Source organism: Leptonychotes weddellii, chromosome 2 (assembly GCF_054177405.1).
Source record: "Leptonychotes weddellii isolate Sample4059 chromosome 2, ASM5417740v2, whole genome shotgun sequence".
Taxonomy (NCBI): Eukaryota; Metazoa; Chordata; class Mammalia; order Carnivora; family Phocidae; genus Leptonychotes; species Leptonychotes weddellii.
The window spans coordinates 82,085,340-82,097,839 of NC_138370.1; the positions used below are offsets into that span (position 1 = coordinate 82,085,340).

Sequence of the window (12,500 nt, forward strand, 5' to 3'; positions counted from 1 at the left end):
AAACATGTCTCTCTGTACAGGTATGAGCATGTCTCTAGGGTTGATATCTGAAATGGAAATGTTGACTAAATGTGACTAAAATGACACATGTATCTTCTGACTTACTGATTACTGATTGCCAAGGTGATTTCTATAATGAATGGTTTCACCAATTTATACTCCCACCAGTAGCATGAAAAAGTCTCAGCAATTTGATACCCTGGTTAAGACTGGGTTTTGTTTAGACGTTTAAATTTTTTTCTACCTCATGGGATTTAAATGGTATTTGTATTTCCTTGGTTACTAGTGAAGTTGAGCTTATTTTCATATGTATCGTCATCATTCAGATTTCCCCTATCATGAGCTTACCATTCATATCCTGACTATATTTCTATTGGGTTGTTTTGCTTATTAATTAATTAGTTTGCGAAAATATCTTGGTAATAAGATACTAATAAGTAAGCAAGCAGAATGTAGGTTCTGTTTCTATGGTTTTTCTTCAGACTTATCAATTTCTTTTGATTCATATAATAACTTTTTGTTCATCATTCAATAAATATTATTGAGTGCCTACTATATGCCAAGCACTATTCTAAACACAAGGTTGTAAACTCAAAAGTGAACTTACCACAGATCTGTACCTCTGAAACAAATAATGCAATATATGTTAAGAAAAAAAAAAAAGAAGAAGATAGCAGGAGGGAAAGAATGAAGGCGGGGAAATCAGAGGGGGAGACGAACCATGAGAGACTATGGACTCTGAAAAACAAACTGAGGGTTCTAGAGGGGAGGGGGTGGGGGGATGGGTTAGCCTGGTGATGGGTATTAAAGAGGGCACGTTCTACATGGAGCACTGGGTGTTATATGCAAACAATAAATCATGGAACACTGCATCAAAAACTAATGATGTAATGTATGGTGATTAACATAACAATAAAAAATTTTTTTAAAAAAGTGAACTTATCTATTCTACTACGTAATTTCCCTAACTTCCCCTTTCCCTTCCCAATCTGTTATCAGAAGGTTTTCTGAGGAGCAAATTAGGTGATTTCATGCATCTACTTAAAATCCGTCAGTGTTTTCCTTTTGCCTCCGGAAGAAGTCTAGTCTCTTTATCATGGCATACTAAACTTTACTGATTTTGACTCATCTATTGTCTTTCACCACTTTAGTTTTAATGCCCCAGATAGTAACCTACTTGATCCTGTTCTCTTGCTTGATATCTTTTCATGTGCTTTTTTCTCTCTCTGAAAGTCCCTTTCCCTTATCTTTTTACACCCAATTGAACTCATATCCTTCCTTTAATACCCAGCATAGATTTTACTTTCCCTGGGAATTTGAAGCATTCCTTGAACATCTTCTGCCAGTAAAATTAATCAATTCTTTTCTCTGCCACCTTTGCATTTTCTCCATTTACTGTTTCATTTATTAAATTAAAATTTATTTTCTTATATATTATCCCATTAGATGCTAAGAACAAGTCCCAGTGGTTCCCTGAAAGCAAGGGCCACAATCTTCTATTTGTATACCACTGCCTACAACAGCGTTAATAAAAAAACATACACACACCAAATGACTGATGACTGAATTCTGTTAATACAGATTTTCCTTGGACCAAAAAGTTATGCAATCACAAGGATAAAACTATGATCATACACTGAAAAATATGTTAAATTCAGCACCTCTGTAAAAGAAATATTTAAAGATCTGGGAACAATAACAGTAAGCTTCCTAACATCCAGATTATAGTTTCCAAATTCCATTTCCCACTGATCTGGTCCTCTAAAAGAAATGAAGTCTGGAGCACAAAGTATAATATGAACCTGGGAAATCTTGAGTCAGAAAGCAATGAAGTTAAAAAAGAAAAAAGAAAAAAAAAACTAGAATAGGTCATGAGGATACAGCAGCAAACTTCAGTGGACCCCACCAGTCAAAAATGAAGTACTCTGACCACTAAAAATAATGACTGAAATTGATTAAACATGTCAAATAAGTAAGTTCTATGAATTCATAATGGTACCTTAAAACTTAATCACATTTGTAGGTTGCTAGGGCACAAAACTCATTGTTCTAAAAACTGATAAACTGAATAGAAAGAAACAAGCATTTATCCTTGCTTTCCTGGAAAAACTGAATTTCAGGGTAACAAAAGAGTAGATAAAAGAATATCCTTCTTGGGGCGCCTGGGTGGCTCAGTCATTAAGCGTCTGCCTTCGGCTCAGGTCATGATCTTGGGGTCCTGGGATCGAGCCCCACGTCGGACTCCCTGCTCGGCAGGAAGCCTGCTTCTCCCTCTCCCACTCCCCCTGCTTGTGTTCCCTCTCTTGCTGTGCCTCTCTCTGTCAAATAAATAAATAAAATCTTTAAAAAAAAAATCCTTCTTTATAGAATTCTAATTAAGAAACACAGAAGGAATGATAGAAGATGACTAAAAAAAAAGAAGACTATTTTGCAACTCTAATGAAATAGAGAATCTAGGGAATATATTCATCAGTGACTCTTAAAACCATTTAGTAAAATGTTGAAGGGAGATTCAACATCAAAGACACGATCCCTGAAAGGAATAACTGATAAACTGGACTTCACTAAAATGAAAAAAAAAAAAAATCTGATACACAAATGACACTGTCAAGAAAATAAGATAAGTCACAGACTGAAAATACTTGCAAAAGACACATCTGATAAAGGACTATTATCCAAAATATATATAGAACTCTTAAAATTCAACAATAAGAAAACAAACAAATCAACTAAAAAATCTCAACAGATACACTGAAGAAGTGATATATATGGCAAATAATCACAGGCAAAGATTTTCCACATCACATGTTATCAGGGAAATATAAATGAAAGTCAAATACCACTACATACCTGTGAGCATGGCCAAAATCCAGAACACTGGCAACACCAAATGCTGGCGAGGATATGGAGCAACAAGATCTCTTATTCATTAGTGGTGGGAATGCAAAATGATACAGTCACTTTGGAAGACAGTTTGGCAGTTTTGTATAAAACTGAATATACTCTTACCATATGATCTAGGAATCAGCCTCTTTGGTACGTATTCAAAGGAGCTAAAAACTTATGTCCACACAAAAACTTGCACATGGATGTTTAGGTAGCTTTATTCATAACTGCCAAAACTTGGGACCAATGAAGATGTCCTTCAGTGGGTGAATGGACAAATTATGGTATATCCAGACAATGGAATATTATGCAGTGTTAAAAACATATGAGCTATCAAGCCATGAAAAGACATGAATGAACTTCAAATGCATATCACTAAGTGAGAGAAACCAATGTGAAAAGGCTACACACTGTAGGATTCCAACTATTCAATATTCTGGGAAAGGAAAGCTATGAAACAGTAGAAAGATCAATGGTTGCCAAGGGTTGGAGATATGGTGGGGGAAATGTGAATAGGTGAAACACACAGGATTTTTACTTTGTATGATACTATAGTCATGGATACATGTCATTATACATTTGTCAAAACCCAAAGAACGTACAACACCAAGAGTGAACCCTAATGTAAACTATGGACTTTGGGTAATAATGATGTGTTGGTGTAGGTTCATCAATTGTAACAAATGTACCACTCTGATGTGGGTTATTGCTATGAGGAAGCAGCATCCTTCACCAGATGGGTGATGATCATGTAAGCTCAGGGCAGGGAGAAAATGGGAAATCTCTGTATCTTATGCTTAATTTTTCTGTGACCCTAGAACTGTTCTAAAAAAAAGTCTTTAGAAAAAAAAAAGTTGAAGGGAAATTTTATGATGAATGGATCAGGCCAATAACATTTAAATCCAATGATCAATCATAGCAGCAGCAAAAGAGAGCCTAAAAGAGGGCGCCTGGGTGGCTCAGTCGTTAAGCGTCTGCCTTCGGCTCGGGTCATGGTCCCAGGGTCCTGGGATAGAGCCCCACATCGGGCTCCCTGCTCCGCGGGAAGCCTGCTTCTCCCTCTCCCACTCCCCCTGCTTGTGTTCCCTCTCCCACTGTCTCTCTCTCTGTCAAATAAATAAAATCTTTAAAGATAAAAAAAGAGAGCCTAAAAGACACTGTATGATATAATTGGAAGTAAACAGCTCCTTCTAAGAAACAGTCTTGCCACCAGAGAAATAAAAATCCTGAATATACTAAATCTTCCACATCTAAATACTGGTTCATAGGGAATAGAGGAGATAAAGGGACATACTGATTGAAAGGAAGATACAAACAGGTAAATCTGGATCATAAATCTTATGACAAATTAACCAGTTTCTTCAACGAGTCATTGGGATGGAAAAATAAGAGAAGATGAATGCTTACAGATTAAGAGTAACTTAACTGTCCTAATGATCAAATGGAATGCATGTTTCTTTGTTCCTGATTCACTCAACCAACTTGAAAAAGATATATACCAAACATCAGGGAAAACCAAACATAAACTGCACATTGTGATATACAATGAAGTACTTGCAGAAGAAATGATATTTATTTGAGTGAAATGAGATTCAACATGAAATACCAGAAACCTATGGGGAACAAGGTACAGATGAAAATAGAATGTCAAACTATTAACAACTGTTGAAATTAGGTAAGATAATTACATAGGGTTCATTAAACAGTCCTCTCTACTTTTGATTTTATCTGAACATTTCCATATTAAAAATTAAATTTCAGTTTTATTATTTATTTTATTCCAGATTTATTTATGTGTAAATTTTACCCACCAATAAGAGCAGATATGTCAATTTTGTGAAGACTAGGACCTATAGAGTGTTATCTCAAAGGAAACATTTTACAAAATTTTTACAGCACATCTATACCAATTTACAATATTTTGAGAGAAAATTATCAAAAAACCCAAGATAACTGCAAGTACATAAAATATTTATAGTAGATAGAAAAATTTTCTTACTAGAAATATAAGTAATTAGGGAACAAGAATATATTAAAGTTGTTTTTTAATCAACTATAAGCCTAGGATGCTATATGATTATCATTTGGATGTTATACCTTCTTAATCAAAATGATGGGGCATCTCTTGTACAAGAATGTTCAAAATAGCATTTTTCATAATAACAATAACTGGAAAAAATAAAAATATCAACTGTCAAATGGATAAACAAACTGTAGTAGTCCATACTATAGAATACTACTTAGCAATAAAAAGCAAAGCACCGATGTAAGCAACGACATGGATTTATCTCAAATATTTTAGTTGAAAAAAGCCAGACAAATGAAAACGCATCATATGGTTCCATTTATATGAAATTTCTAGGAAGTGAAAAATATACAGACAAAAAGCAGATCACTGGTAACCTCAGAGACTGCAGTTGAGTGTTGAGAGTGACTGTAAATGATCATGAGGGAACTCTCTAGCATGATAAATTGTTCTAAAACTGAATTCTGGTGCTCCTGTATAACTATACAAAGTCACTGAAACTCATGAAACAGTACACAAATGGGTTAGTTTTATGGTATGTAAACCATACCTCAAAAAAAGCTATAAAAAAACAAGACAGAAGACCAAGCCATCTACTCTTCAGGGAACCTCAATTGTCACTGTATATCATACAGTTTCTGCTACAGGTTTATCAGAGAAGACTGATATTTCAGAGAACTAGGCTAAAGTACTGATTTTCAAAGTGTAGTTCCAACCAGCATCATCAGCATGACATGGGAACTTGTTAGAAGTGTATATGCTCAGGTCCCACTTCCATTTACTAAACCAAAAACTCTGGGTATGGAGTCCTATAATTTGTTTTAACAAGCCTTCCAGGTGAATGTGATACTTGCTAAAGTTTAAAAACCAATGGACTGGGGTACCTGGGTGGCTCAGTCGTTAAGTGTCTGCCTTCAGCTCAGGTCATGATCCCAGGGTGCTGGGATCAAGCCCCACATCGGGCTCCCTGCTCTGCGGGAAGCCTGCTTCTCCCTCTCCCACTCCCCCTGCTTGTGTCCCCTCTCTCCCTGTCTCTCTCTCTGTCAAATAAATAAATAAAATCTTAAAAAAAAAAAAAAAAAAGAACCAAGGGACTAAAGGGTATGCTAACTATTCTTCTACTTAAGATTTCCCAAATTTTATGACTGCCAAATCAAATCTTGGAACAGCTGCATACCTGAACCATATGAACCTTGTCCCTAGTCTTCATTGTCTTTATAGATAGGAATGCCTTTATAAAACCAAAACTTAATATTATGCTGTTGGTGTTCAATGAAGACTGATAATAAAACATGCTACATGAGGACTAGCAAATTTAGTTTCTTTTAAAAATAAAATGCCTTTGAAGCAGAACTAAGCAAATGTTTTTCTTTCTTTCTTTCTTTCTTTTTAAAGATTTTACATATTTATTTGACACATAGAGAGAGAGATAGCAAGAGCAGGAACACAAGCAGGGAGGGTGGGAGAGGGAGAAGCAGGCTTCCCACCGAGCAGGGAGCCCGATGGCGGGGCTGGATCCCAGGATCCTGGGATCATGACCTGAGCCAAAGGCAGATGCTTAATGACTGAGCCACCCAGGCGCCCCAAGCAAATGTTTTCTATAAATGCAAGACAGTATATATTTTTGGCTTTTCAAGTTATAAAGTCCCTATTGAAACTACTCAACCCTGCCATTGTAACACAGCCACAGACTACATGTAAATAAAGGTGTGGCCAGATTAGACCATGGTAGGCCAGTTTTGACTCATCATGTACTGTCCACTGTATGAGAGCAGTTAGATATAAATCCAAATACTGGATTTATACTTTGCTTACAAAAGAAGTCATTACAACTATATTCCATGTATTCAATAAGGTAGAGGAAAGTATAAACATATCAAAAAGAGATAAAGATAATAATAACTAAACTTCTAGAGAAGAAAAACATAAAAGCTGAGATTAAAAATGCACTGAATGGGTATAAAAATATATTAGACATTGCAGAAGAAAGACTGATGAAGATATAGGAGTAAAAATAATCCAAACAAAACAGAGAGAAAAGAAACCGGGGGAAAAAAAAAGAGCATTAGTGAGATATAGAACAACTTCAAGTAGCCTAATATACATGTAATTGAGGTCTTGTAATTGAAAAGGAAACAGAAAGAAGTACAGAGAAAATAAGTTTTTAAAATGTAAAATGTTGGGGTTCCTAGGTGGCTCAGTCGGTTAAGTGTCTGCCTTCAGCTCGGGTCATGATCCCAGGGTCCTGGGATCGAACCCCTCACAGGGCTCCCTGCTCAGTGGGGAGACTGCTTCTCCCTCTGTGTGTGCTCTCTCATCAAGCTCTCTCTCAAATAAATGAATAAAATATTAAGATAATAATAATAATACAATAAAGTATAAAATGTTAATTTAAAATAATGGCTGAAATTTTTCCAAATTTTATTAAAAGATCCAAAAATTCAAAAGCCTCAAGTATAAGAACATGAATTTTTTTTTTTAAGATTTTATTTATTTATTTGACAGAGAGAGACATAGCGAGAGAGGGAACACAAGCAGGGGGAGTGGGAGAGGGAGAAGCAGGCTTCCCGTGGAGCAGGGAGTCTGACGCAGGGCTCAATCCCAGGACCCCGGGATCATGACCTAAGCCGAAGGCGCCCGGGAACATGAAGAAAATCATACCAAGACAATCATAATTAAATTGCTCACAACAAGGGATAGAGAGAAAATATTAAAAGTAGCCAGAATGGGAATGCAAACTGGTGCAGTCACTCTGGAAAACAGTATAGAGGTTCCTCAAAAAGTTGAAAATAGAACTACCCTCTAACCAAGCAATTGCACTACTGGGTATTTACCTGAAAGATACAAACGTAGTGATCTGAAGGGGCATCTGCACCCCAATGTTTATAGCAGCAATGTCCACAATAGCCAAACTATGGGAAGAGCCCAGATGTTCAACGACCCATGAATGGATAAAGATGTGGTGTGTGTACACACACACACACACACACACATACACACACACACACACAGGAATATTATGCAGCCATAAAAAATGAAATCTTGCCATTTGCAGTGACGTGGATGGAACTAGAAGGTATTATGCTACGCAGAATAAGTCAATCAGAGAAAGACAAGTATCATATGATCTCACTAATATGTGGAATTTAAGAAACGAGGCAGAGAATCATAGGGGAAGAGAGGAAAAATGAAACAAGACAAAACCAGAGAGGGAGAAAAACCATAAGTGACTCTAAATCACAGGAAACAAACTGAGGGTTGCTGGAGGGGAGATGGGTGGAGGGATGGGATAATTGGGTGCTGGACATTCGGGGAGGGTATGTGTTATAATGAGCACTGGGTATTATACAAGACTGATGAATCACAGACCTGTATCCCGGAAACAAATAATGCATTATATGCTAATTAACTGAATTTAAATTTTTTAAAAAGTAGCCAGAATCAACAGCATTTATCCAATCTGAACAGAGGAAAAAACAATTGGAAAAAATTAATCAAGTCTCGGGAATCTGTAAGACAACAACAAAAATCTAGAAGAGATGAAAAAGTGCAGAGCTAAATTTTTTGAAAAAATAATAGCAAAAAACTTCTCAAGTTTGGCTAAAGGCATAAATTACAGATTTAAGAAACTGAGAGAACCTCATAAAGGACAAACCCAAATAAACCCATGCCCAGACACATCAACCCTTAGGTGCTGAAAATTTAAGACAAATAAAAATTCTTGAGAGTAGCTAGAGAAAAAGAATTCATTATGTGTAGGGATATAACCTAACTTGAAAAGATATATGCACACCCTCCTTGTTTTACTGCAGCATTATATACAACAGCTAAGATATGGAAGCAAACTAAGTGTCCACACATAGATGAATGGAAGGAGAAGATGTGGTATATATACCACACACAATGGAGTATTACTTGGCCATAAAAAGGGATGAGATCTTGCTATTTGTGACAATGTAGAAAGAACTAGAGGATATTATGCTAAGTGAAATAAGTCAGATAGAGAAAGACAAATACCATATTATTTCACTTATATGTGGAATGTAAAAAACAAATGAATAAACAAACAAACAAAAAGAAGAATCAGACCTGTAAACACAGAAAACAAACTGACTATTGCCAGAGGGGTGGGGGCTGGGAGGATGGGAAAAATGGGTGAAGAAAAAATGAGGAAAGGGAAGCAGGAGATACAGGCTTCCAGTTACAGAGTAAGTCACGGGAATAAAAGGTACACCATAGGGAATATGGTCAATGATATTGTAACAGCACTGTATGGTGACAGATGGTAGCTACACATGTGGTAAGCATGGCATGATGCAGAGATACTGAATCACTATGTTGTACACCTGAAACCAATGTAACCTGTGTGTCAACTATACTCAAATAAAAGAGTTTTTTTTAAAAAGATGACCCAACTATATGCTATCTATAACAAACTAAATAGGTAGGTTAAAGTAAAAGAATGGGGAAAAAATATACTATATATCATGCAAACAGTAATCAAGGGCGCCTGGGTGGCTCAGTCATTAAGCATCTGCCTTCAGCTCAGGTCCTGGTCCCAGGGTCCTGGGATCGAGCCCCACATCCGGCTCCCTGCTCCACGGGAAGCCTGCTTCTCCCTCTCCCACTCCCCCTGCTGTGTTCCCTCTCTCACTGTGTCTCTGTCAAATAAATAAATAAAATCTTAAAAAAAGAAAAATTAAAAAAAAAGAAAACAACTCAATAAAAAATATATATCAAAAGATTTGAGCAGATACTTCACCAGATATACTGATGTCAAATTAGCACGCAAAAAGATACTCAACACTTTTAGTCACAATAAGATACTACTACGTATCTATTAGAATGGCAATTTTTTTTTAAACTAACAGTACCAAGTGCTGGTGAGGTATGGAGCAATTGGAACCATCATGCTTTGTTGGTGGGAATGAAAAATGACACAGCAACTTTGGAAAACAGGCAGTTTTTTAAACATACACTTACCACAAGACCCAGCAATCCCACTCCTATGTATTTACCCAGGTGAATGAAAAGACTTAGGTGCACCTGGGTGGCTCAGTCAGTTAGGTGTCTGCCTCTGGCTCAGGTCATGAACCCAACGTCCTACTCAGAAGGGAGCCTGCTTCTTCTTCTCTCTCTGCCCCTCCCCCAAGCTTGTGTTCTCTTGCTCACTCTCTCTCTCAAATAAATAAATAAAATATTTTTAAAAAGTAAAAGTTTATAGTGGCTGAGTAAAAATTTTTTTAAAAAATAAAAAAATAAAAGTTTAAAAAAATTTAAAAGAAGTTACCTTTCAGTATTCATAGTAATAGTATTATTTAGTATTATTAATATTAAATCCTAAAACTATTATCAAAGGATAAACAAGTAAATAATCCTGCTACTGTGGTTAGGAACAAAAGATTTTTTTTCATGTAAGTAAAAAGCAGTACACATACAAAATTAAACAAATTAAAATTAAAACCTTTAATCGTAAAGTTGAACAGAAAATATCAACATGAGTTTATAATCAAAAAAGCCTAGAAACAATACCAACTAGCAGCAATTCAAGTACTGACAAAACTTATCATCATTCCTGTTGGCAAACAAAACAGTTAGCAATCTAACTCCATTATCACAGAAGAAAGCAATGAAAGGTGGACTTGGAGCTAAAAGCCAATAAACTGACAAGCAGCAAAAGTGTATCAGTAAGAATAACTACAATAGGGGCACATGGGTGGCTCAATCAGTTAAGCGTCTGCCTTCAGCTCAGGTCATGATCTCAGAGTCCTGGGATCAAGCCCCATGTTGGCTCCCTGCTCAGTAGGGAGTCTGCTTCTCTCTCTCCCTCTGTTCCTCCCCACTGGCCTCCCCTCATGCTCTCTCCCTCTCTCTCAAATAAAATCTTTAAAAAAATTAACTACAACAGAGTAAAACACATCTAATGCATTTATGAAACCATAATGATAATTTAAAATGAACAAAAAAACTAAACCTCATTGGTGATCAATGAAAGATGTTAGGGAACCAGCTCATTACTTTGAAAACTAGCAAACAAAGAGAAAAAATTGAGCACTTATTCTCTTTCCGTAAGAACTCTATCTCAGGATAAACAAATAATCAATTAGGGGGATTTTTCTTTATGAAGTATTCTATCCTACTAAATTTAAGAAGCAATGATAAAAACAGAATAATCACCATTTTGCAGCCCCTTGTGACATAAAAGCTCCAAGCAATTATTATCAATGGCTATTAAGGCCACACCGAGAGAGACAATTGAGCATTATGTGCCTCCTGGTAAAAATATTCAATAATTACCTATGACATATTCTCGCAAAAATTTAAGCCTCAATCTGATCAAGCCTCTGTATCAAAATAACAGTTACAGAAAATTCAGGACCAGAGAACAGGTTGAATGAAACCATGGAGATGCAATCAGCAAAATCCAAAATGTGAGACATTCTACAGAACAACAATCTAGTTCCTTCAACAATAAATTGCAAGGAAAAGAATTACTTTGAACCTAAAGATTAAACGAGACAAATCAACCTTGAAATGTTCAAACTTACATGGATCCCAATTTTTTTTAAATGATAACTGAAGAAATGTGAGCACTAATTAGGTATTTGATATTAAGGAATTAGTATTAATTTTAGATGTGATAATGGCATATGTTATTTATGTGTTTAAAAGAGTTCTTTTTAGGGGCGCTGGGTGGCTCAGTTGTTAAGCATCTGCCTTCGGCTCAGGTCATGATCCCAGGGTCCTGGGATCAAGCCTTGCATCAGGCTCCCTGCTCTGCGGGAAGCCTGCTTCTCCCTCTCCCACTCCCCCTGCTTGTGTTCCCTCTCTCGCTGTGTCTCTCTCTGTCAAAAAATAAATAAAAAATTAAAAAAAAAAAAAAAAGAGAGTTCTTTTTAAAGACACATACAAAAATACATAGGAATGAAAAAATATTAATAATAATTATTAGAAGTCTGCTTCAAAATTATCCAATGGGAGTAAAGACCATAAGTGGAGCTGAGATGAAATAAAATTGGCTATGAAATTAAGTAGCAAATGGGTACTTTTTTGGGGTTTCATTACATTACACAATTTGTTTTATTTTGGCATATGCTTGAAGCTTTCCAAATTAAAAGTTTTTCTTTAACCTGCCTTCATAAAAACTATAACAAAATCCCTTACACTTGACTGAAAATGTCTGATTCAATTTATGTATCTCCCAAATATATTTATGTTCACAACAGCTAAAGCCTTAGGACAAAAGAATGATGTTAATGGTATATTTTAAGGAATCAGCAAGTCAGCGAAAAATTTTCTTCATTTCAAAAAGAGAAACATTCCCAGCAATCTCAAAATCAAATGAGACACATAAAGAACCAACCAATTCTACCTGCTTTTCAGTAAGCATCTGGGTTTGAGCATGATCTGGTGTTACAACAGATGACTCCTAGATCACCTTTGTGATTACCTGCCTAGTCACCAAGAGTAAGGTGGGATTATACTATAAGGCTGACTTACCAAATTTACAGTCTGTACTTTCAAGTCTCTAAAATGTTTTGAAGTTCACCAAAGGACAAATAAAAGTTGAGTTTTAAAATTCTAGTCT

At 36.1% G+C, this 12,500-nt stretch overlaps 1 protein-coding gene across 8 annotated transcripts in view; it reads right to left on the bottom strand.

Annotated features, from left to right (window-relative positions):
• The window catches only part of LARP1B (La ribonucleoprotein 1B), a 128,901-nt gene that overhangs the window by 22,778 nt on the left and 93,623 nt on the right, over positions 1-12,500 (bottom strand). The gene's annotated exons all lie outside the window — the stretch shown is intronic.